The sequence below is a fragment of the Camelina sativa genome, chromosome 4 (assembly GCF_000633955.1).
Source record: "Camelina sativa cultivar DH55 chromosome 4, Cs, whole genome shotgun sequence".
NCBI lineage: Eukaryota > Viridiplantae > Streptophyta > Magnoliopsida > Brassicales > Brassicaceae > Camelina > Camelina sativa.
In genome coordinates, this window is record NC_025688.1 from 3,052,074 (window position 1) to 3,074,906 (window position 22,833).

General features: G+C 30.4%; 1 long non-coding RNA gene and 1 pseudogene across 1 annotated transcript; one reads left to right on the top strand and one right to left on the bottom strand.

The window, feature by feature from the left end:
• On the bottom strand, positions 334-1,152 carry LOC104783489 (annotated as a pseudogene).
• Positions 18,318-19,939, top strand: LOC109132602. Its single transcript, XR_002037617.1, has 3 exons — positions 18,318-18,485; positions 19,570-19,662; positions 19,770-19,939. It is a non-coding gene; the product is annotated as an uncharacterized LOC109132602 (long non-coding RNA).

Genomic DNA, 22,833 nt, shown 5'->3' on the forward strand with positions numbered 1-22,833 from the left:
TTCTTTTTTTTTTTTTTTTTTTTGTCAAAAGTCTGCTTCTACTTCTATAAGAGGAAATGTACATTGTATTAACTATGATACTCAATAATATTTTTTGTACAGATATATATTTCGTGTGTTCCATCTCTCGTTATTTTCTCAATAGTTTTTCTAAATGACTTTTTTTTTCAGAGAATTTCCACAACCAAAATTGTAGAGCTAGAAAATAAATCTACAAACGAAAAACTTACACTTAGAAGTCCCTAACCAATCGAGCCAATATATCTAGGAAACAAAGTACAACTATATATCCAGATAGTAACGTTTATGTTCTACTTTTTGGTTTTGCTCTTCTCAAATTCGTGATCGTATTGGCATTAATTGCATTTCCCGACCTTTCTCTTTTTCTTTTCTAAACTGATTTTCTTCTTCCTTTCCAATTGCTTCTGTAGCTTTGTGAACCTCCGTAACAATTTTCTTAACAAAATCGGCTTCAGAGCTGTCAACAAAAAAATTTAAAGAAAAATGTACACTTTAATTAGTCCATCAAATATCCTTCATATTTCGAAGCAAGTTAAAAGAAGAGACAATATAAAAGAAGAAGAAGAAGCTGTAGTGAGTGTGAGTGGAAAAGCACCTTTTGGCTCTCAGTGACAAACCCATCTTCTCAGAGATACATTGGAAAGCTTCTTTCCAATTCTTGATCTGATCTCCAGTCGAACACTTGGCGAGGGTCCAGAAGTTGTCACCAAACTCACCTGTTTGATTTCTTATGTCTTCTGGCTCCACATTGTAAAAGATTGGAATGACAAGAAGCTTTCCTTGATCTGCAAGTTTCTTCATTGTCACCAATTCATCCATACACCACGGCGACTCCGCATACCTTAAACATGTAACGTTAACACGAGAATGAATGATGACAATTCTTGAATTGTAAGGCTCATAGGACGTGAAAAGAAACTACAAACCTGGGAGAGAAGATTGCCAGCGCGATCCTCGATTCTCTGATCCGTATAACGAGATTTTTGATGTCTTTGCCTCTTTGCTCGTGTCTGTCTACGAAGAAGTTTACCGCATTCCTTTCAAATGCATCAATCAGGTGGCTCACGAAGCTTGAACGCAATTCCTCTCCCCTATAATTCAAAAACACTGAGTGGGAGAGAAGACTGACATCGTTAGGGCTCTCAGGTTATTCAATACTATGTGTCTTCCCTCTAACATGCTTTTAAAGCCCATAAAAAGTGGGTATCTAACTTTTTTTTTTTGTTAAGATAGAAACTATCAATGGACACTTTGAAACTGTTTTCACACAACTGTAACTTTCGCAAAACCTTTAATTTTCGATTTTTCTCTCACGAAAAACCTTTAATACTTTGTTCAGACAGAGAAGAGAGACAATGTTCCTTTTTTGGGGAAAAAGTTTTGTTACCATCATTTGTTGCTTATCCCCGTTTAAAGTAGATTAAAGTAGATTAAAACTTTCATTAAAAAGACGTCGTTTTGTTAGTAACGGAGTGATTAATGGCATAGTAACGTCTGTTAGTAGGTCAATTATCGGATTTAACGTCATGTCTTTTTTGGCTTGGTCAACGAAACTTAATGTTTAAAAACGCTAATCAACAAAAGTTGATGTTTTAAATGGCCTACAACAAAGTTCATGATTTAAATGGCCAAAATTTAAAAATTCATGATTTAAATGACATTTTTCCCGCAAATAGTTATCTACTTTTAGAACTTTCTATTGTTTTCTTTCTTTTCCCTGTTTTTTTTTTCTTTCAATGATGGCGTTGTTGTCTTTTTACAACTTAATTAACAAAAATATTAACGAAAGGGTTACATGTTTGCAGGGCCGGTCCTGAGAACAGGCGGGCTAAGCCCATGCTTAGGGCCTCCAATTTTTTTTTCTTTCTATAAAGCGTCATATAGCCATATTTTGCTATATATATGTAATGGGTAATGTGTTTTATTGTATATACGTAAAGCATAAAAGAGGCCACATCTTTTTACTCTTTTTTATATATATTAATATCATATCTATATTCTTTTTTATATTGTTTTTAAAATATCACAAAATTCTAATTCCTAAACCTAAACAAAAAAGGAAAAAATATGATTAGTTTTATTATAAAACATTGTTTATTAGAATACCTAAACAACTGTCGTATCTAAAATTTTTCTTTCAAAACAATCACCTCAAGTTGTCTAAGGCATTATTGTGTACTTTTCATCATCAATTAAGTAGTTTTTGTAAGTTTTTTTTTTTGATTTAGTTTGAAGGATTTAGTTTTTTTTGTCAACTAATTTTTTTTTAATAAAGAGGCCACTTGGACCGTATATTTTATTGGACCGGCCCTCCTATGTTTGTAATTTTCCATCAAATCACAAGTTTTGTTCTCTATCCAAGAAAACCATAAGTTAATGGGTATCACAAAACAATACAACTATTGTATAGCAGGTAAAAACAAGAGTAATTAATATAACATAAGGTTACGAGATTAGATCCACATACTTAAAGATGACGCTCAATCGGGGTTTGTTCCGTATGTTTGTGTGTGTACTACTAGTTAGATGATATTTTTAGTCTACGAATAATTTTTGAGTCCCATATATAACACACGTTATATATTTTGAGTCCCATAAACACACGTTATTTTGAGTCCCATAAATTTTGAGTATACTCATCTGAGAAAAAGCTATATGTATATAGTTTTGAGAATATATATTCAACTAAATTTATTTTAATTAGGCGAAAAAACGTTTTGTGTATAATTTTTGATGATCTCTATTTTGAATTTTGACACAACTTCATAGGAAAGCACCATCCAGCAACAATCTAGAGAATTCTAGAAAATTCATAATTTCAGATATTTTTGCATAATGGAAGCGTGAGCTAACGTGTGTTTTAAATACTACGTGTGTGGCTAATGGTGTTTAACGGCTCCAACTTTCTCTTGTGACGCGTGTCCCATGTTTCCTTTATTCTCTACTAGGTTTTAAAATAGTTTATTTGATATATTTTAATATTATATATAATTGATTACGGAAATAAAATATTATCTCATAAAAAAAATTAAAATTAGTAATAAAAAAAATTAAATTTCAGATACACAATTTTTAAAATACAAAAATCAGTTGTGTTATAAAATCAAATCTAATAAAAAAAAATATAAATTTAACTTGACGTCTAGGCGAGGCAAATCAAACTGATGACCTCACATATCCTAAACCATTTTCTTTGACCACCAGAAAAACGAAACAATTTTATAATCATGAATTTAACTCGTTTTCATATTTAATTGATCGCTACCACCTATGTTTTCATGTTTTTTATTCAATGTTTTCTTATTCTTCATATTCTTTCTTGTCATTTTCATTGTCAAATTTTGTGTTAATTGTCATCGTAACTTTTCTCGTTTGGTTATTCGTTATACTCTTTTTCTTCTTCTTCCTCGTCAACTTCTTCACATTCTTCCACTGAAAACATTTTTTTAGACTAGCACACAACTTGTTAACCCATCAAACTCCAAGAACAAAATCATTTCTTTTCTCATAAAATTTGTGAAATTCATGATTACCAACGTAGTCAACACATGCACCCAATTATTGGCAATTTTATCATTATACTTATTTGGTTTTAGATCCACGCGTTTAGAAACTTCTCAAACCAAAATCCTTATTTGGTTTATAATATTTTAAAAACATAATAAAATATACTAATAATTATTTATTTAATATGAATCATATGATATATAGAAATATGAGTACACTATAAGAACATATTAATTATAAATAAATAATATCAATGATATTATATCATCAAATAATATCAACCGTATCATATTATCAAATAACCGTAATCGTATATAACAGTAACCGCTTGAACTATAACCGCATTTAAACGTAACCGTTTAACCGTTTGTTAAACGGTTCTGGTTAAGGTTACAAAAATTTCTAACTATAACCGATGGTTAATAAATCTTAACTGTGACAACCGTAACCATGGTCATGCCTATGTATAACTAATAAAACATGTGTGTTTGTCGTCCATCTTTCTTCTTTAAACCTCAAAATTTGACTCAAACATCAAATTAAGGTCTTGCGATGTCAATCCTTCTTCCTTAGACCCAAAAATAAAAAATTAATGAAAGAATATCAACTCATCTCTAAAATCATACACAAAAATATGTTTTACAGTTCATAAGAAATAAAAAGCACAAATGTAGATAAATAAGATAATTTATGTTTTGCATCAATATTTATAATATTTTAAACTTTTAAAAGGTTTCAAAATATAAAATTTGAACCTTTAAAGTTTTTTCAATATTTATAATATTTTAAACTTTTAAAATTTAAAACTTATAATATTTAAAAGCTTTTTAAAAGCTAAGAAATTTTAAAAGTTTCAATATTTATAATATTTAAACTTTAAAATTTTTTAAATATTATAATAGTTTTTTGAAACTGTTTAAAGTTTTAATATGATCAAATAAAAAACCAGATCAAACCAAACAAAACTTTTAAACTTGGACGCCTGATAAATCAAGCTTTCCTGCTCATTCGTTGTTGGAAGCATATTAATCTTATCTATACTGGTTCTAAATCATTGTCTAAAAATTTTCTAGCCGATGTGGGATATTGTGCCTAGTTCTTTGATTTCCATAAATTTAAAATTTTTCTTTTACTAAAAAAATCTGTAAATTTAAATAATGTTAATGAATGACATGTCAAATCATGATAGGTTGTTTAAAATAATTCTTAATATAGAAAATTCTGGAAATTGTATATAATGTTAATAAGTGATATGTCAAATTTCTATTGGTTGTTTAAAATCCTATGTGCACGGCCTTAGGAGCTTATGTCAAATTTCTATTGGTTGTTTAAAATCCTACTTTTTATTAGTATAGATTTCAATCATATGTCATTTCCTATATCATGTTCCTTGATATATTACTGAAATGACCAACTCATTAAAATAATACTAATAATATTTTTAGTTGGTCAAAACATTCAAAAACACTAATAATATTTTTTCTGGTTAAACAATAATAATAATATTAGAATAAAACTCGTACTAATTAGAGATTGACATTTTTGTATTTTAAAAAAATTTAAACAAATATAATATATATATATTGTTATAAGTTCTATATTGTAATTTTAATCATATGTCTGAAAATATTTGTATGTATGTCGATTTGGTATCCCCTATATATGAAAAGAGAAACATTTTGGAGAAAAAACTGATGTGTCGTCGCCAGAGAGCTCTATACACAATTTATTGTTTACCCTTAGTATTCATAAAATTACATAAAACTGCCACTGCTATATATATATATATTTGTTTTGTCAACTTTCATTGCTATTCAATTTATTTATATACACAATATTTTTCTCCTATAAATTCTAAAATTGGTAAATATTATTCAAAAATTGATAAATATTATCCCCTACATATTTTCAAAATTAAATTAATTTTACTATATATTGTAACATAATAATATAACTATATTATGAGATTTTAAAATATATATATTTAAAATCATATCTTCAGAAATATAAATAATGTTACCTTTCTTATAATTTTATAAAGCTCTAATGGTGAAAGAATAGAAGATCATTTAAAACTGGCACAATGTTTGTTCTTTTGCTAAAAACAATAACTATATTTTCCCAAAAAAACATATGATCACCAATTAAAATGACATTGAATATATACTTTAATTTGGATAACTATGTAGTTAAACATTATATATAAATATGTAGTTATAGTGTTTTTACTGAAATCTTAAAATTTAGAAAATCCATTCCAATAAAAATGAAAAGAAGTAATACTATTATACCAATAGCTGAGATATATAGGGATCTAAGACCAATTAAAATTTCTAAAATCCAGTGATATAATACCATAACTAAGACCAATTATATAAGAGATCTAATGACCAATTATAGTCTTCCCCCTCACGAAACAATTTTGTAATTTTATTTCTCCATCAATTACAGAGACATATATTACTTAAAAAACTAATAATATCCAAATTAATAGAATTATCCTTAATAAAATACCTTCTGGTATCTTCTATCTAAAATACTCACGTTTTATATCCCATTTTACTATATTATTCACATTAAATTGTCATTTGTATAACTAAGGAATATTTCATTCAATAATTGAAAGAAATCTGTACTATTAATTGGGGAATACACTTAAGGATTTAAAAAAATCATATCAAATATCCATGTTGCCAAACTAACCTAATTTACATATTAAGAAGAAAAAAAAGATTAAACAACAGATTTATTATATTTTAGGAAATCGTTCAAATTAGTTCCATAGTAATCAGGTTATGAGAATTTTGTTTGGGTATATTTATGTATGACAAAATACGGGACATGAATTTTGGGAACAAGAATTCAAGCAGAACATATGCGGACATACTATTTACTCATATGAATTACGAGGAATGGGGTTTTTCCGAGTCAAAAATAAATTAAACGTTGCAATCAGACATATTAGACGGGTTTGATCGCTTGACAATTATATTTTTAAAAAAATTATACAAAAATAACTCTGCACGTACGTGCGGGTCCGAACCTAGTAACAAATTATTACATTGTTAATTTGGTCGATATATCTATATATATTTTTTCTTATTCTGTATATTTTTATATATTTTTTACTTTGCTAAGTTGTTAATATTGTGGAAAGGATAAGAGATTTGTTTAGATTATTAGGTATAAAGAATAATTGTTTAGAGATTTCATATTTGTATCAGACTAGGTTTTCACCGCGGTACACCGTGGGAATAAATTATAAATTAATATATTTTAAATAATATTTTTAATTTATTTAGTTTTCAAATTCCCAATTAATTAAATTTTATCTAATTAATAAACAATTTTGTTTAGAATGTTTTTTCTTCTTCTTGCGTTTTATACAATTTATAACCTAATTACAATAAAATTGTTATTAGACAGAATACAAAATTTTAAAACACTTAGTCTTGTTTTTTATAATTAAACAGAGGTACACTCTGAAATCCATGCCACAAATTTCTCTGGTGCTCCAATGGCTCTCAAAGCATTAAGAATAAAGGACCAGTTGAGAAAGTAAAGGCTTTCTTAATATCAACTTTCATCATCGCTCTAGGTGATATGTTTTTCCTGTTATATCCTTGGACAACCTCCGAAGCTAATAACACATTTTCCGCCAAGAGGCGGCCAGGCATGAAAGCCGACTGAGCTGGTGAAATAACCATCGTGAGGAACACTTTCAGCCTTGATGCTAGGAGCTTCGCTATAACCTTATACAGAGTGTTGATGCATGAGATAGGTCTGAAGTCTGAAGCTCTCTCAGCATCTGTTGATTTTGGAATTAGGACTAAGGTTGTAGCATTCCACTGTTTAAGTAGCTTGCCGGATCTAAAAAACTCCGATACTGCATCAGTAACCTCTGGGCCTATAACGCTCCAGAAACCCTGGAAGAATTCGGCTGAGTAACCATCTGGACCACTGTTCTTGTTCCTGGGGAGCGAGAAGAAAGCATCCTTTATCTCCCTAGCTGAGAAGATTCTTACCAAGTTTTGTTGTTGTTCAATGGAGCTCCTAAAAGGGAGGATAAGCTCCATATCACTTTGAATCAGCTCCGATATTGGGGCTTCACCCCCAAGTAGATCCGAGAAGTAGTGAACACAATGCTCCCTGATCTCCTTTTGGGTCTCTATTTTCGAGTGTCCTGGTCCAACAAGTAGCAAATATGGTTCTGAGTAAATATTTGGGCTACCATGCGGTGGAAATAGGCAGTATTACTGTCCCCATCAGCTAACCAAGATATACTGGATCTCTGCCTGAAGAAAGCTTCCTCTGCTTTCTGCAACACCTGCCATATTCTCTCTGCTTCAAGCTCTTGTGTCGCATTGGCAGTTGAGGGGTCTGCTAAAGTTTTTCTCTGGGCTTCTATAAGGACTTCATGAGCTTGTGCAACCCTTGTTTCAATGCCTGAATAGTTGGCTCTACTGAAATAGCGAATACACTTCTTAAGGGACTTCAGATTTAAGGAGACTCGTAGCATCGCTGATCCAGTAACATTGAAAGAGAACCAATGATCTGCTATTTTCGGAAGGAATTCATCATTTTGAAGCAGCATGTTGTAAAATTTAAACGGACGCTTTTCTTTAAGATGATCAGAACACAAAGAAACTCCACATGAGGCGTGATCAGAAAAGTCTGGATCGCCAAACACTGCACAGGAACTCGGATAAAGAGAATTCCATTGTGAGTTGACCAGAATCCTATCCAACTTTTTAGCGACTGGTATGAGATTTGATTTGTTCCACCAGGTGAAAAAGTTGTCATGTAAGGTAAGATCAGCCAGATCCGCATTAAGAAGACACTCCCTGAAGTCTCGAATTCTCCTGCAACCATTACGGTGGATGGTCGAGAATGCTCACCAGGATCAAGAACTTGATTGAAATCTCCCGTCACAAGCCATGCTTTATTTGCCACTACTTGGGAATCATCGAGTTCCACCAACTCAGCCCACAAATCAAGCCTTTTGCTTACCTCATTTGAAGCATACACGATGGAAACCACGACCCACTCTTTTGCATCAGGAAATAACACATCACAGACAACCATTTGGAGCCACTTATAACAGACCACAACCTTTACAGACGGATGCCAAAGAACCCATATTTTTCCCAAATCTGAAAAATTGTAGTTATCTTCAAAAAGCCAGCTAAGTAGAAGGTTATCTATAAACTTCTTCATTTTAACCTGGTTGACGTGAGTCTCTATGCGCCCACCAAAAAAGGATTGTTTACCTTTTATCCATTTTCTAAAACCACTCCTATGGCTGTAGATATTAAAACCACGGACGTTTCAACAAAAAAGGTTCGTACACATATTTAAGGTGTGGATTTGAGGCTCTTGCTTCTCTAGGATTTTTGTAGTGTTTTCAAGGTTTTAACCCGTGTGGTGTATGTATAATCTAGTAATACATTTATCTCCTAGTACACATCTAAAAGTGTTTAAAAAAAAAAACAATTCCACTTAAGTTTCTATATGGAATTAATGCCAATCCGTCTCACCAAAATCTCGATTTTATGGATTTTATGGAATATATATATATATGATTTCCATATGGATTTTATGGAATATATATATGATCTCCATATATGAGTTTTTGAGTTAAAGTTTTGCGATTTTCAAATGAAGTGAAATCTCGAGAGGATATTATTTTTTCTAGTTAAGGATTTAATCTAGGCCTGGGCATAAAAACCGTACCCGAATATCCAACCCGAAACTCGACCCGAAAAACCGGGTTCGGATTGGGTACGGATTGCATATAAAACTCTATTGGGTTCTATTTTCTAATACCCGTGGGTTCGGGTTAGGGTCGGGTAATACCCGGTACCCGTTTGGGTACCCATTAAACCCGAACATATAAACATATTTATAATATTTATCATTAATATAATGCAATTACCCCAAAATTATGATTATAATTTTTTATATTTCATTTAGTTTTATACCTAAATATCAAAAATAATCAAAATATCTAAAATATTTTGTTATGTAAGTCAAAATTTAACTAAATTTATTTAAATTTAATTATATTTTTCGGGTACCCGGTAGTTCGGGTACTAATCGGGTTCTAAAATTTGTAACCCAAACCGACCCGAACCCGATAGTACCCAAACCGAACCGAACCCATATATCTAAAAATACCCAATGGGTTCTATTTTTCTAAACCCGTTTACCCGAACCCGAATGGGTAATACCCGAACCCGAACGGGTTACCCGAATGCCCAGCTCTAATTTAATCTATTAATGTGATTTTGGTTGATTGCTGAGATCCACACGATTGAAAGAATAAAAGGAAATCGATATTAGAGGTAAGATATTCTTGTTTTCTATTAACGGTTAAATACATATATATCTTTTTCTTTGTTTACTAAAACATTCAATTCTTTTGAAAATGGCAACGAATGGAGAGAATATATGGATGTTTATTTTTTGGTCATGGAAGGTTAATTCGATCCGATTATGTATGATTTTTTTTCCCAAATTAACCTTAATGAACTTATTTATTTGTCAAAATTGTAAGGATTAACTTTGTAAATAAGTACAAATAAAAGGGTAGAACCCAAAATGTACTTCAAAAATGTATATATAGATTATATGATTTAAAGTAGTAATTGTTAGTTGATTTTATTTGTTTTATTTGGTGTTTAAGATTATAGTTATATAATGATATTTGATTATTAATTATATGATTTAATCTGTGGTATACGTACAATCATTTATTTTTTACAAAATAATAATTTAGTCGTTTGAAATAAATCTAATATTTTAATATTGATGATGTTAACAAAATAATAAAATAATAATTTATTATTTTAGTACCACATTAATAATATTTTAAATTATATTAATATTAACCCAAACCGTCCTGTCATATGACTCCGACCCTTAAGCATATTAGTCCTATTTATAATGGTTTGAACTTTGAACCATTGTCTAAAATTTTGTACCCAATGTAGAACATTATATATACACTTTTTAATTTTAATATATATCTGTTTAAAAAAATTCAAATAGCTTCATATGCCAAAAACTTGTATTTTTACTATACATATAGTTTATGTAATAATTAAAAACAGATTAAATCATATTCCCTTTATAATAAAACGGAAGTACACAACATTGGTTTTGTAGACTATATAATTTTAATAAATTGGTTAAAAATATGTTATACATTAATTGGTTGCAAATTAAATAGTGGGTGCAACCTTAATTTATTTTCGGAAGATTTTATTACTAGATCACGTTGTTTCCAAAAATCTTAAAGAGAATATTCTAAAGAATCATATCATCTAACTTACCATATTAATTTCTTTTATTAAATTATCCATCAAATAAAATCTTTTAATATCTAACTTAACATATTAGTTTGTTAATTATCATTATACTTCACCTCTCATTTTTATATATGAGTCTATTTTGTAAAACAAATAAATTATCATATTATTTATTATAATTAAAAATAGTTTTATTTCCGGATATACCATAAGTTGAATTTTTAAAAACAAATATAAATTGTTTAATCTATAAAATATTCAAGCTTTAGTAACATTATTCTTTAAAAATAATATCTATTGAATTAAAAAAATTATTGAGTAACGGGTCAAAATTTGAATATTTAAATTCAATTTCATATTTTTTTGTTGAATTTTATAATTTTATATAATATAATAAACTTTAAATAATTTATTTTGAAATATTTTTAATATATTGAAACTTGATATAAAAGCTAGAAACTATAAACACTCAAAAATGATTTGTTATAGCAATGTCAATAATATGTCACTACAATATGAAAGAATTTCAAGAAACCAAATATATTAAAACAAAAAGTATAACAATATATTAAATTACTCATAATAACTTTTTTTTTTTAAACCAAATTTACAAAATTATGTATTATAATGACATTCAAGTCATGATGTAGAATATACATTATTGAAATAACTTTACATATATGAACTAATACAACATATTAAAATTTTATTGTATAATATAAAATATACAAAATTTTGTATAAAATAAAATTTAGTCAGTGTTATATCACGGTTACTTATCTAGAATCATTAAAAATATAAAACTTATAAAATAGGTTTCTTTTTTCAATCCATCATATTTAGCATATGATTTAATTGCATAATGTTTTATCCAAAAAAAATTTTAAAAACAATTACGTAAAATATATTTTATATAAAAATTACAATATAAATAAAATGAATTTCAACCCGTGCTAATCTAGAGGATGTAATTAGGTTTTATTAGAGAGTGATATTAGGAAATTTTGTTAAATAATATAAATATTAGTTTATAATATTTTTAATAATCAGTAAATGTCAATGACATAGGATCGTAAATTTTTTGGAACCCCAAGATTTTTCTTCTAAATGTACTTCAAATATGTATATATAGATAATCTTTTTATGATTAAACTTTTAAATAAATGATAATAATATTACAACTATTTAAAAAAGATCTATTAAGAGATTCTCGTAGTTTCTAGCAATGCACATACTCTTATTAAGAAAACTCCGTCAATTTCCCTTTTTTTTTTCTTTTCTTTCTCTTTGTATTGCATGGAAACTCTTTTTAAGGTGCGTTTTCAGAAACCAAAACATTTCAGAATCAGGAACTCTTGGAAACACAAAAACAAACCACAGAAACACAATTCCTAAAAATCTCTGTTTGGAAACACCATGGAAACTCCGTTTCCTTTTTGGAAACACGATGAAATTTTTTTTTTAGCTTATAAAGTTAATAAATAAAATAATTTAAAGATATATATTCATAATACATATAAATATATAATACTATTAGTGTTTTAATTCAACTATTTAATATTCATGTTTTGAATTTGTGTTGTTTCAAATATTCCTTTTTATATAGGTTTTATGTTTGGGGTATTATTATCCAAATTTATATGCATACATTTGCAAAATGTTTCCTATTTCTTAATTTTAGAAAAATCCGTTTTTTTGTTTCCAAAATGTTTTGCTTCTGCATTGCCGTATCCGTTTTCGTTTCCATGCAACTTAGTTTTTTTTATAAGGGATATTTAAGATAAGAGGTATCTACTTAAGATATCCTGATGGAACTGTTCTTATCCTTAGATAAATTGACAAATGCCCAAAGCTACCAAACAAAAACAAAACAAAAAGATGTATGAAAAATAGTTACAATCTGCCTGAAGTATTATTAGACAATATATCCCACATCAAGAAGAATAAGATTTGTGGGGCAATATAAATAGTACATGAATCCCTCCACTCATTGCCAATTGGTTTTGGGTTGGATATTCATGTTTACTAATATGGTATCAAAGTCCATGGTTATGCCCAACAACCATTTTCCCACAAAGAAATGATTTCCCACCTATGTAGCCCATATAAGTGGCATGTCTTGTTATGCATTAAAAATTTCTCTCGATTGTGGGTTCATCCGTGGATGTCCAGTCCCACAAACTTCACGCTACAGATGTCCAATCCTGAGCGTGAGGGGTGTATTAGACAATATATCCCACATCGAGATGAATAAGATTTGTAGGGCAATATAAATAGTACATGAATCCCTCAACTCATTGCCAATTGGTTTTGGATTGGATATTTATATTTACTAATAAGTATAACAAATACATAATCACACATCCCCTTGTAAATATATATACCCAACTATATAAATTATATTATATGTATTGTATGTTCACACATATTAATTGTATGACAACATAGAGTCAATATCACAACTATTTTATTATTGTTTAACGAACACCGAACATTGACTTTCAAAAAATATTTTAAAGTTGTTTTTAGTATTCAAAACAAGAAAAAAAAACAGACTAGAAATTCTTCCAAACTTAGGTTTTCAGGAATTTTTAAGTGTGTTTCTATTACATGCAATTTCTCATTCAGTAGCAGACGCTAAATCGTCACATGTCATTTAGCTAATGGTGCAGCAATTATTAAAAACGGTAATAATAAATTATATAGTTAAAATAAATAAGAAAAAGAAGATAGTAAAACGGTGCACAAAATGCATGGGTGTTGATCGATGAGATAGTCCACCTCAAGCCACAGTTAGTTACTTTTCATTGCAAATAAATGCTCGTGACAAATAAGAAACTATCATACTCAAATCGTCTTATAATAATGTAGATCACCACCTAGTTTTTGCTGGCTAAAAGCCTAAACAATTATTTTGTAATGATCTGATCAATTAATAAAATTCCTTTTGACTAAAAGAAAATCAACTAGGTATAATATTGTCAGTTATTAGGAAGATTTAGAAAACTTTCGATTTATGAGAATACTAGAAGAGTTACCCGCATGCCTCTGCGGGCAAGAATTAAATAGAAAAAAAATCTAAAGTAATTATCCAAATTTTTAAAGTAAAGTTTTGTTATTTTTAATAATGTTGAAAATTTGTAATTAATTTTGTATCTAAAACTTTAAATTTCATAGATAAATAAATAATAATAGTTAATAAGATATTTATTATAGTTGTTTATAATATATATATATGTAAACTTTTAATTAAGATTTTGAAGCCGATTTGCAAATTTTAAAATATTTAATGAGCCCAATACATTTGTTATAGATAATTTAAATTAGGTTGAATAATGATTTGGGCCAAAATATTTCATAATTTCGTGTAGACGTTTGAGATAATTTAGGAAAGCAACCCATAAAAGTGTTTCTAATACTTTTTCATACAAACATTCTAAATAAATTTAAAGTTTGCATATACAAAAAAAATGTTTTCAAACGTTTGTGCCTAAAGCTTAAGCCCCTGAAGATTAACCTCGATGCTCCATGATAGAAAAATACTTAGGTTCACCCCTAGAGGTGAACCTTTATATTCACCCCCTCTCCTCTCAACCAATCAGAATCTTCCATCTAATATTTCATTTAAAAAATAAATCAAAATTAAATTAAAAAGCAAAACAAATTAAGGAAACGAAGTCTGTATACTTTTAATTAAGGAAAGTTAAATATTGGCTTGATTTAGATTTTTAAAATTAGAACAAAATTATATGTCGGTTTGGGTTTACAAATAAGGTGATTAGAGTTTAGATTTTACAGTTAAAGCGAAATTATATGTCAGTTTGGGTTTACAAATGAGGTGGTTAGGGTTTAGATTTTACAATAGGAACAAAATTATATGTCGGTTTGGGTTCACAAATGAGATGGTTAGGGTTTAGTTTTTTAAGTAGAACGAAATTATATGTCGGTCTGGGTTCACAAATGAGATGGTTAGGGTTTAGATTTTACAAGTAGAACAAAATTATATTTCGGTTTGGATTCACAAATGAGATGGTTAGGGTTTAGATTTTACAATTAGAATGAAATTATATGTCAGTTTGAGTTTATTAAAGAGCGGTTTAAGTTTTTAATTTTAAAATAATGTATACATATTTTATTTCCTTATTTTATAAGGAGGTGAATGGAGAGGTTCACCCCTAGGGGTGAACCCAAGTATTGTTCTCCATGATATGATTTATGTAATAACGTCCAGCAAATTCTGAGCTACAAATATTAAAACACATTCATAAGTTAAACCCTAGCATGGTACACTACTTGATATTAATGAACATTAAAAACTTACATAGCCTTGTGATGCTCAAGTCCTTCAAACTCCGGTTTTATAAAGATCTTGGAGGAGGCCAATGTGTTTACAATACACGGTTCACCTAGGGATGTTTAAAGTGTTATAAAAGCTTGGTAAATGAGTATACAACCTAGTCTTTAGCATTTGTTAAATCTAGCAAGTGTTATTAATAGTACATACCTTCATACTCTCCAACCTTCCAGAAACGCAGTACACAAAACACCGGTTCAGTTTGATATGTGAGATGGCATCCAGATGACTCCCATGAAAAGGTTAGCATAGTAATTTATTGCACGACACTTTACAATTTCATTCCTACAGATGAAGATACTTGTTACATTCTATAATAAAGCCAAACTTATAAGTCTTAGAATCAGTAAAGGTGGAATAAATGTGTCTTACCTGCCATTTAATAGTGTCAAAATAACTTCATTTTCACCATTTTCATTTCCATGATTCCTTCTGTCCTCCACAGCTACTACACATCCGCAAACAACTATTTTTGGCAAAAAGACAGGAATTTTCTTTACAATGAATGCCTCCAAAGCTTTTTGAAATTCACATGTAACTATTTTGCTAAAAAGTTCAATTTGTACTTTTCTATTGGAGGGACCAATACACAAAGTTCCAAAATTCCTAAAAACTTTCTAGATTACACAACACAAAGATAGTAATAACCATATTCATGTAGTCTAACTTAAACAAATTACAAAAACAAATAGAAAAACGTACCGAAAGAGATGTGATGATTGATTCTTCCACGATATATATCATCCAAATCTTCGAATCGAAAGTAATTTTTGGAGTTGATTGATTCGAGCAGGGTCATGGTTGAATCATCCGTAAACTTGATCTGAAAAGGATGATGAGAATTCCTTTCCCTGAGTGTTGGATTGATGATTTTGAAAGACCTAATATCATACCATTCACCTTCGTAAATATACTTCCGCAGCTTTTTAAGTGTAGTTGGCACAAAGGCCACCTCAATTGTGTCACCCTACAAAGTTTGATAATCACTGTGTAAGTAATCTAATATATAAGCACTGTAAAAATTTCAAATATAATTAGAATTGTCATTCGATTAGCTTCTCTAACCTTTTCGTCCACCAGAAGAAGAATACGTTTTGTGATGAATTCTCTGACATTCCAAGAATTTAAAACCTTGACGTGGATACACCAGTTCGATCTTCCCCGATGAAGATCAGAAATGTAATCGATTCTCATGATTTTATCAAATTAGTTTTTTTTTACTGTTTCTTCTCTGCTATCGAAGACGAAAAGGGGCTTCTGGATTTGTAAGAATACAAACAGTCACGATTAAACGTTGCATCTTGAACGTTTTAGTGTCTCATCTTTTTTTTTTTTTTTACTAATTTATGTTATTTTTATAAATATAATAACAGAACAAAGACAAAGTTTGTAGTTAATAGATATGATACAAATTTAGAATTTAAATGTGTTTGCGAATTGGTAGTTAATATTTAGACTTTATGATACAGCTAAAAATTATATATTTTCAAACAACATTGTTGATACTAATAACAAAAATGGTTTTCTTCAATATGAAAATCTATGTCCTAATTTCATAGAATCTTATCATTTGAGATATGTTACAGTAAAATTTAATAATGAGAATTATGGCAAATTTAAAATGTTGAATCAATTTTTGGTTATATTTTCAAAACATCTTTGATCTTTTATTTTTATAGTAGTTCATATGCTAAGACATATATATATATATATATATATATATATATATTTTTGTAAAGTTTCATATTTACTTAATTTTTTACCTTTTTAATATTAAGATGAATAGATAATAAATTTTTTATAGTAATTCTCTATATTGATCATGGTCTCGAGTGTCATGATCAATGGAATGTTATAGTCCATTTTTAAATTTAAGTCCAGTTTAGATCATTATTTTTGTTTTAAGCAACCGATAAATGTTCTTTCTTTAAGATCATTATACTTGTTACTACAAAAATTGTACCTGTTACTTCAAAGATTTAATTCTTTTTTTAATTTTCCATTTACAAAAATTCATTAATCCACCGTTACTTCATTTCTGACTCCATACTTTATGTATGAGTCCCTGATATCTCACCTTGATGGTTTAAGTAATAACGTCCAGCAAACAGTCAGGATTAAACGATGCGTTGCGTATTAATTGTTTTAATGTATAATATTCATTTTTGAATATTTAATATTTTAAATATTTATTATTATGAATATAATTACAGATTAAAGGTAGTTTTTATAGTCAGTAGATATGGTGTAAAATAATTTTTTTAAATGTATCTAAGAGTTAATAATTACATATACATTTAATGATATATAGTCCAGAAACTTGTATACTATTTAGGAATTCCTGAGTGTAGATCATATCATCACGTCTGCTTGTGTCCGACGTTTCAATACTATCAGAGCTAAGATATCGTCTCTCCTCACCTGTAAATAAAAGGTTTTAGAATTTTAGATATGTTTTTAATAGTAGTATTTTTTAAAAAAAAAAATTTCCATATCCTATTTAATTTGCATACTTGGAAGCTTAGTAAGCATAAACTGATTTATCTTATCAACATCGTCATTTCTTGGACTTATAATAGCTCTTTCACTAAAGAAATTTGGATCAGTCCTCCTTGCAAAATGTTCTCCGTAGATTTCTTTAACTACTGATTCAATATGATTTCCACTTGTATTAATTAATAAATCATCCGGAATTTTTATTTCCACATCCCCACTATCTGACTCGTTTATTTTGTCATCCCCGATATCAAAAAGCCACTTTGAAAAAGTAGCAAGAGCACCCGCATCCATACTATTACGTGTCTTGCGAAGTCTCAAATTTTCGGTAAGTTTAAGAACTTTACAACTATTCCAAAGAACAAATGAGTTGATAGATGCTAAAACTGTTGCTACCCTTCCTCCTTCCGTAATAACTGGTAGTATCTATCTAACATCACCTCCTAACACAACAACTTTATGTCCAAAAATTTGGTCACACCTCATAATATCTCGCAAACTCCTTTCTAAAGTTTCGTAACAAAGCTTGTTCATACGATACGACACGTGTATTGTCACTAAAAATGAAAAAAAAAACAATTAAAAACATCTCTTTTTTGAATAAAATTAAAAACATCTCACTCGCCCGTCTCTTCTTCTCCCTTGACGAGAGATCGCGAGAAAACAAAACTGAAAAATCGTTTGTGAAGCAAATCAAAGGACGGAAAGTGACAAATCTTAATACCAAAGCGGCGCACTCAACAAAATTAAAGTTCAAAAGCTCTAAATCCCCTTTCAACCAATTTCGTCAGCCACAGGTTCATAACCAAATTACCTTTTTTTTTTNTTGTTCCATGTCACTTTACTTTTTTTTTAATTGATATTCTATTAAATATCATAAGAAATTAAATGGCATGAGTGGATGACCCAATAACATATTCCTTGAGAATATTATTTCAATAGTATTATTAATCTATAGAAACCCCGTTATATAATAACATCATTACCTTTAATGAAGCCATAAGTGCCACAGCTTGGTGAAGTGTGGTAGATCTTATAATGTACAAAGGTTTATCTTCTTATAATGTTTCCTAAAGGCATTTATAGTCAACAGTCAATTAACCATATCAAAGACGTTAGAAACAATTAACATATTTGTTTTTTTTTTTTTTTTTTTTTTTTTTTTTTTAATTTTTTTGCATAACCAAATTACCATTTTCACCAGATTCGTTAGAAACAATATCCTAACCTCAAAATTCAACTCTATTAATCACCACTGTTCACCTCATCGTAGTTTTGCAAATTTTAAATTTTTAACTGCGTCTTTTATTTCATCCACCCTCTCACTACACATCTCAGCAACACCACATCCATCTCTTTTAGACCATACATCCGTTGGTTTACCCAGCTTTCCGTTACTAAGGTTTAAAGTATTTTTATCCAGTTACAGCGAGTGCGAATTAAGAGTATTTCATCCAATTTTGCCGTAACGTATTCGTCTATGTGTCGACCATATATCCGTTGGTTTGTCTCCTCCTTCATATTGTTGTTCTCATTTTTCTATTTCTTTGGTTTCAAAGGTGGAATTTTTCTCTGACGATTTCAACGTTCAGACAAATAAGAAGTGATTGAATGTTGGGTAAAGAGTTTGCCGCTTTTATCAGGAATTTTTACCTGGAAATCGATATTTGAGGGTTTCTTTGTATCCATAGGCAGCGTCAACTTGAGATCCCTGTTGATTTTTTTGGGGATTTCTTTATTCATCAGTTGTTTGATAAAATGCCTGACTGAATTTCAGAGATTGTGTCATCAGTTTGGGGATTTCTTTATTCATCAGTTTTTTGGGAATTTCTTTATTCATCAGTTCTTTATTCATCAGTTGTTTGATAAAATGCCTGATAGAATGTTTCAGCAGCCAGCAGGCTACCGCAGGGAGATTTTTAGAAGTACATGAAAGAGAACTATGATGACCAAAAAACATTGTCGGGTGTAAAGGTACATACGTACGCCCTTGGCTTTTGGTTCTTTGCTCAAAACTTGAACCTGATTCCCTTACTAAGAGATTTATTTAATTAATTTCATTGCTTTTGCATGGTACAAAGAGACAATTCGAGAGAGTGATGTACTTCCCAATGCCCTCAATGATAATATCTCAAAGTTTTGCAATTGGCTTATAAAGCTCTCGGCAAAGCTCTATGGTTCTAAAGAAACAAAAGCCCAAAATTTTGACAAACACATATGTTTGATTGAAATACGTATGAATAAAAAAACAAAGAGGTTGTATAAAATAAATATGTTTGCCTTATTTTGCAAGCTTATTTATTCCTTTTAAAAATATATATATAATTCCAAACTAAAAACTTGACAAAAATGGATAGGTAATTGTTGTTAAATTACAAACACATTTAACAAAAATAAATAAGAAACCTTTTAAAAGTCTCAGGACGCTCAATTTCTCTGCAAAGCACATGTTGTTAGCGAGTTACAAAGAAATGGTTGGTCATACCGTTCACGTAGAGTTAAACAAAAGAAAAATACTATTACAGTCCAACAATGTGTGTTTGGCAAATGTGGAGGGAGTTGTAAGGTACACAGATAATATTTATTTTTCATTGTTCAAATGAGTTCACCACTAATTTAGAAAAACATTTACAAGTATTAGTAAATTTATCTTGCTAACTATATACTTGACTCTCAAATGTACCGGGTGGAGCTTGCAGTTAATGATGGACAGAAACCAGCCACATTTGTCGTTTCGGACAAACAAATGAGGAAACTTATTAACAAACGAGCATCCACACTCATTGAAGAGAACGTATGTACAGATTAAACCATATCCCATTATGAACTTGCAAATACTACTCATTTCAGTAATAGACTTCTACACATTGCATGACAACGGAGCTACCAACAATATCTTACAAGCTTCATAAGTGACCTTGCTGGCAAGAATTTAATTTTGCAAAATAAGATTTACCCCCATGAACTATACCCCAAAGCATCGGGCTTTACAATTTCAAACATAACTTACGATGACACACAGGTCAAACCATGGATCAAAGGTAATTGCAAAATACATGGAGGGAGCACATTAGAAGAACCAAATTTAGCCATGACCCAAGCAACAATTTCTAACGTCAGGGAGAAAAACATTCAACGTGGAGTCCAAAAGGCAAATGAGTTCCAGCGAGACTGGTAACAAAAATCCAAAACACCCGCGTCTATAGTCATTTCCAACCGAAAAAAACTTATTCCCTTAACAGTTTTCAATTTATTGATATTTGCTTCTTTTTTATTATTATTTTTTTATTATTTTTTTTTTTGCCAGCAGAATACGAGAGTAGCTCAAACGAGCCAATTAAAAGGAAAATTGTTCACAAATGTAATTAGATGCGACTCCACTCTAACTCGACGTGCCAATTTGTCCGCTCTACCATTTTGTGATCTGAAGATCTGAACGACAGAGAATGAAAGTAATTCATCCTTATCTTCTTCAATAATGTCCAGATATATCTTGAAAGCAGGCCACTCGGAAGGCGAAGAAACCATCTTCACCAAATCAGAACAGTATGTGAGAAAAATAACTTTCTCATTATCCACACCAATCATACATCGCATTTCCCATATGAGGGCCTCCACCTCCGCATGGAGGGGTGACAAGCTATGGCGAGAATTAGATGCACTCATAGTGGGGAGATTCTCCCTCAGGAGAAATGCAATGCCATCCTCTACCTATAAACTGGTCAGTCGCCTTCCAAGATCCATCTACAAAGCATCGGTAACTAGACCCATCACCGTGAACCGTGTCACAAGGCTGAGCTGTAACCATAAATAGAGGTCGAGAGCCAGCCTGAGGGAAGGATCCTAAGGGGTCTTCTTGGGCTGAAGACCAAAGCTTTGATTCCTCTTCCGCTATCCGTAAAATTGCTACCAGATTGGAGTCCAAGTTGCTGAACAATTTATCATTTCGGGCCGTCCAAATATACCATAGAATCCACGGAAACACTTCTACCGAAGGAATGTCCTGAAATCTCCAAAATAATGAGTCCATATTATCATAGACAGAGTTCGAAGGAAAGCAACCCGAAGATGTCGGGAATTGGGACAATCCCCAAACCTGCCTAGCCGGAGGACATAAGAAGAGGGCATGGTTGACTGTCTCCTCCGCCCCTCCACAAATCGCACATTCCATATCACAGCTTAGTCCACGACGCCGTAGATTAGCTGTTGTCGCCATACAACCCGTAATTGCCTGCCACAAAAAATGTCTAAGTTTTGGTGGACACCAAATTTGCCAGACAAATGCCTGTAGAGGAATAATATTGGGACCGGAGACAAGGGAGTCACTCTCCGGTTTCTGGCGCAAAACTTGATATCCAGATTTAACAGTATAAACACCGCTTTTTGTCAGATTCCAACCCAAGCTATCCGGTGTGGTTAGATTGCTAAGGGGTAAAACGGAAATAAAGGTTACATCCTCCGGCTCGAAAAAAACCGTAAGCAACGCCAAATTCCAGGAATGATATTTGCTTCTTTTCATTACCTTAAATGGTGTTATTATAAAAGGCGAGATGCACTTTTTGTTTTGCTGAAATGTTATATTAATTTTACCAACCAAAGAAAGAAAAATGTTCAAGCCTTAAGACAAAAAAGTTGGAAACAGAGGCTTAGACATCTGCAATAAAAACCAGAGGATAGTGTCACTAAGTTCTTGGGACTGCAGAGAGAAGACTCCAGCGGCGGCTGAAGAGTGTAGAATCCTCCTCTATGCCAACTGAAGTACAAGAGATCGATCAATCGATCCTTCCCTTCAAATAATAAAGGGAATTATCATGTTATTTTATTTCAATAATAATAAAAAAGTTTATCATTAAAAAGTTTACATAAGTGCATTTTGTTCTTCACTTATAGTTAAGGACCATCGTTAATATAATGGATATATCATTTACCTTAAATATGTGAATCTATACGTGGGAGTGTAATAGAAACATCGCAGCTCTATCTAATCATTAGACAATTCAGATTTCAATAGAGTTTCAAACATTAGACTACCCAAAAAATTAAGTTTAATTTCAATAATATAAAACTTGATTATTAAACACATGTTAAATATGTGATTGATTATAATAATAACAACAATCAAATGAAATAATCCATAAAAAACAA